This window comes from Octodon degus, unplaced genomic scaffold (genome assembly GCF_000260255.1).
Source record: "Octodon degus isolate 3935 unplaced genomic scaffold, OctDeg1.0 scaffold00171, whole genome shotgun sequence".
NCBI lineage: Eukaryota > Metazoa > Chordata > Mammalia > Rodentia > Octodontidae > Octodon > Octodon degus.
In genome coordinates this window covers 4,084,115-4,089,250 of record NW_004524747.1, presented here as the reverse complement: position 1 = coordinate 4,089,250, position 5,136 = coordinate 4,084,115, and the positions used below count along the sequence as shown (strand labels likewise).

The window sequence follows — 5,136 nt, the reverse complement described above, 5'->3', positions numbered from 1 at the left end:
GAAGAAGAAGAAGAAGAAGAAGAAGAAGAAGAAGAAGAAGAAGAAGAAGAAGAAGAAGAAGAAGAAGAAGAAGAAATAATTGTTATGTATTTAGAAAGGAAGACATAGCTTTTCAGTCACATTTAGTATGTAAGAAAACCCTAGCAAGTAACATGAATTACATATCTGAGATTTATACTAAAAGTGTTTAGACAAGATATCATGTCTGCATCTTGTACTCTGAATAACTACTACAAAGACAACAATATGCAGTGCATTAATTATTGTAACTGTCTTACTAACCTGTTTTGAAACTGTCCCATTGCTATTTCTTTCTCAATAAAGTTAATAAAGAATTACATAAAAATTACATATCTGAAGGAATTTATTAAATTTGACTGACAAACATAAAAATATAATCCAGCAAAGTTTATATGCCATATTCCTGAAGAAAAATCTCAATTTTAAGCTGTTAATATTCCTCAAGTTGATTAGAAGCTTTATTGTAATTACAATACAAACCTCAATGTTTATTTTTGTTATTTTCAATCAGTTTGGAACGTGATTAATAAACATAGGCTATGGATCGTACCTAGATGTGGGCTCCAAACCTCATGTGATCATAGGGGGATTGCCAAGGTGACCATATCAGGATGTGTGAATGTGGATTAGGATGTAATACTGGGCTTAAGGGTGTGAATAACAGAAGCGCTACAGAGTGTGGGTGGAGCCAATAAATATGCTTGCAGCCTGCGTGGAATTAAACACAGAGAAGGCAATCCTGCTGTTGATGATTGTTGCTTTTGCTGTTTGCTTCCTTCCTGTCTGCCTCAATATGGAATGTTTTGCCTCTTCGATGTCCATCTGGCCTGCCACCCTGCTTTGGAACCAGCTGACTATGAACTGAAACCTCTACAAACTGTGAGCTGAGAAAAGCCTTTCCTCTTTTAACTTTGGGTGTAGAGTATTTTTGTTTCAGGAATGAGAAAAGTAACTAAGATAGCATGTCTTCACTTACTAATATGCACATAACCTGATAAAAACAATTATACTCTATCATAGCCAAAAGGCTGAGAAGGGATTAATATGCACATAAAAAGAAAGTTGGAAATCATTAGCAGTTACTCGGATGAAAAAGATGGAAAATGGGGGCTTACCCATTATCCTGAGCTGCAGGGCATGCAGCTTCCATGTTTCCATGAGTTGAAAAGCATTCTGGTAACAGTTGGACCCTAGCCCTGCACTAAGGAACATAGTCCAGAGCCAACAGCCCAGCCCTTTAGGACACTGTTACTGCAACCTTGCAGGCTCCCAGTGGGCAGAGTTGGTGACCCTCAGAAGGACACTTTGCCAGCGATCCCCAGGAGACTGATTTCTATGAATAAATGGATGACATGAAAAAAATCAAAAAAAAGATCTTGTTCTTTACATAATTCTGTATTGTTTTAAATTCTTTTGCACTGCTAGAGATGGAACCCATTACCTTGCACATACACTTAGCCACATATAGAATCACAAGAAAACACTGTGAATTAATATAATTTGAGGTGGTTCACACTGTTGGGCCAGTGAAAACACCTATTCTCAGTTAATTAGTGTGGCAAGTGGGGACTATTCCTTGGGCCTGAGCATAGGTTTCACTGCAAAGGCATCAAGATGGATGGGGACTGAAAGGCCTTGCAACAAGGTTAGGCTCTTCCTTGGTGACATATAGTTAGGAGCCAGAAGTCAGAGACCCAGCAGGCTACCTCTTTCAGGCTGCTTGGTAGTAGCACAGAGAGTCAAGAGTAATTTTCATTAGGGCATTAAGAATAAGAACCAAGATGCCCATCACCTGAGGAACGGATAAAAAAAATGTGGTATTTTTATACAATGGAGTATTACTCAGCTATAAAGAATGATAAACTCGAAGCCTTTATATTGAAGAGGATGCCACTTGAACATATACTCACAAGTGAAATAAACTGGACATACATGTGTAAATATTGTATTGTCTGCCTAGTATAAGAACTCAAAAGAAGAAATACAAATAGAAAGGTATAATACAAGTAAAAGGAAAGTAGGATATCGAGGACTAATTAATCAAGAGAGGGAAAGGAGAAGAGCTAGGAAACATGACAATGACAAGCCATACAGTTATATGTAGAAGATGGGCAAGGCAATGATCCTGACAATCTGAAGAAGATTTTTGAATCTAGCAGTTAATTGCAAAGATTTTCACCCTGACTAACTATATATACTGACACGTGTGAACTAAGCAACTGTACTGAAGATGGCAATTTGTAATTGTAGTTTCATGCTTGGAGTGCCTGTCATTCTGGTCTTCTGAATACAGGCTGCTTGTCATGACATTCCAGTTGCTGCTGTGCCGTCTCTCAGGTAGATGATTGTTCAAAAAGAAGGGGGTGGTGAATGAAGGCAGGAGACAGGAAAAGGAATGTTGTGGGACTGTCCTGCTTCAAGGTTGTATATGGTTAGATTTTTGGACTTATGTGTAAACATAAGAATTATATAAATCTTTTGCCTATTTTTAAAATATATTCTAATTTTTAAATGTTTTTTCATCATATTCTGTAGGGACTTAAATTTCAACATATCAATACTTGATGAAAACTGCCTGTTCCATGTTATGCCTAAGATGTTTGATATTCAGACAGATAGTGAGGTTAAGCTTAACAGCCTAGGTTTTATGGTAATAACAATAAGCTTGTCTTCTGGATGGTTAACAACCTAAGTTTGCAGACCAAAATTAGAGAAAAAGGAGGGCTGCAAGGAAAGCCAACATTTGGCCCTAGCCTTCCAAGACCAATTAAGACTCAGGACATATGAGAACTTGTACTGTAATGTCATGTAACTCAGTAGTGTCCCAAATTTTCTGATGAAGGAGATTATGGGACCATAGAGGAAAGTGATGGATGGTGTAGAGTGTGCCTAAAGAGAGTCACATGGAGAGAAAACATTTTCTCAGGATTTCACAGAGAACACATTGGCCAAGCAATGGCTCTGACTCATCCACATGGCTGACACTGACAAAGGTTCTACAATCTGAGGTACAGGATCTCAGGATATATCCTGAGGGGACTTCACTGACTCTATCAGACCCAAAAGCTACAACTCTTGTTGCATAGGTCCTGCTTTACCTTGGTCTTAACCATCCAACAGAAAAGTATAAAAACGAAGTATAAGAAGTAAAGCCATGGTGTTATGTTAAGCTGTCAACAATTTCTGACATTGCCAGTGAAGCAGAAGACCCAATACTATTATGGACTACTGGACTCTTTTAGAATATTTTGCTGAGTTAACACATCTATAATATTCAAATAACAGAACTTAACAAAAAAGGGGATACAGATGAATGTCCATTTTGTATCTGTGTATTCAAAAGTGTTAGGATAGATATATAGTTATATTCTCTTAATGAACAAAGGGATGTGTTCTAATAGTGTTTGTAAATAGGATATCAAGTCCACATCTTGTACAGCAATTAACCACTAGGAAGAATGTATGCAATGTGTTCATTATTTAAACTGTCCTACAATTTAGTTTGAAACTGTCTCATTACTATTTTTTTCTCAATAAAATTATTTGGAAAAAAATAGAATAAGGACAGACAACAGCCAAGCCTAGCACTCCCGCCAGCCATTATTTCTTCAGACCTCATGAAAATCCTCAGCTGCAATGGCAGGTGAAAATGGCAGTCTGTTCTATTTATTCCTCAGTTGTCCTTGTAGATTTCTGAGAGAGCATAGGAGCCAAAAGTCTTTATTCTGGTCGCCGCCTTGGCTACCTGTCCATGTGCATATTTAGAAGCAACAGATTCAGGTGTGTGAGTGCAGAGGCTGAAAGGCTCTGGGACATGGCGGCACAGCAAGGCAGCTCATTCCACCTCTCTAAATAGGGCAATGAGAATTTGATCACCCTGCACTCTGAAGGCCCTTAATTGTCTCAACCCTGATGCTCTTCTTCTTACCCCGAACTGACCAGGAGCTGGTGTTCTCAACAATCATGATTACAGCCAACAGATTGCAGGAGGTTCACACAGAAGTCTGCATTCATTTAGAAATGCTAAATAAATACCCTTCTCTAGCAGAACAAGACAAGATAATTTATTTGTTCACCTGAAAATCTGTTCCAGAAAGTGAAAAAGTAGCATTATCATTTGTCCAAAATAAATATTTTTCCATGAATCAACATACAAATGTGCTTATTTTGTGACAAGAAAATATTTTTAGATGTTCAAGTACTTTAACAAGTGCTAATAACTATTTTCTATTTGTCAGAATTCATTTTTGATTTGGTAAACATAAACCACAATTAATAATGTCTTACAATGAAAATGGGAAAAAAAATTTACAAAGAACATGCATTCTTTTTTGTTGTTGTTTTCTACAGAGAAATCAAGCATCGTGATGGCTTTTTTAAAAAAATCAGGAATATTCCACTACAGACCTCACCTCTCTTCCTTGTCTCCTTTCTGACACCCCTGCTCTTTATCCATATTGCAGCAAGGATTCAATTTTAAAGGTAATGGTGTTAACTATGTAGGGGCTGTAAGGTTGGAGATGGAGCCAGGGAAGTGTCCAGTAGCGCAGGAAAAGGTGAGACTATTCCCCAATTAAAAATAATAAATTTTCAGCTCTCCCTGGAGATACAGGGCCTCCCCAACTAACCAAAAATAGGCAAATTCTTACAAGGAAAAGGGACTCCTTTTGACCTGTTACACTACAAAAGCAGAATGAGTGACAGGACCTGATGTAGTGGGCGTGAGAATAAAGGAAGGGGCTCTAGGTGGGAGTGGAAACTGGGAATCCAAGCTTACTGGTAAGGCGGCCGTCACGTGACCAGGAGCTGACGTGGGCAAAAGTACTTAAAGCCCTAAACGCAGTCCTCCGTCCTCCTCTGGGTACCAACTCTTTTGTGCGGCGCACAGCCGCGCATTTAACCCATGCGAGGAGGAGGAGAAGGACAAAATTTCCTGGCAGGTTGGTGTGAGAGTGGCCCTGGCCTGGGATTCCGAACGCAGGAGTGGTGTGGGGATGCTGGAGGCGCTTCTGCCCCTCCAGACCTTTAGGCATTCTGAAGCAGCTCATCTTGGTGGGCAGCAGGAGGAGGGGGAGGGGGAGTGAAAAAGCTGATGGAAGGGGAGGAATCTGTTTA

The 5,136-nt window shown here is 39.2% G+C and overlaps 1 protein-coding gene across 2 annotated transcripts in view; it reads left to right on the top strand.

The window, feature by feature from the left end:
* The first annotated feature begins 4,876 nt into the window (after positions 1 to 4,876).
* Armcx2 (armadillo repeat containing, X-linked 2) overlaps positions 4,877 to 5,136 on the top strand; it is a 9,172-nt gene continuing 8,912 nt past the window's right edge. The window contains exon 1 of one of the 2 annotated variants that reach the window (XM_023703451.1): positions 4,877 to 4,961. The gene's annotated coding sequence lies outside the window, so the exon portion shown is untranslated. The remainder of the gene's footprint in view (positions 4,962 to 5,136) is intronic. The other variant, XM_004643345.2, reaches the window with a different exon arrangement.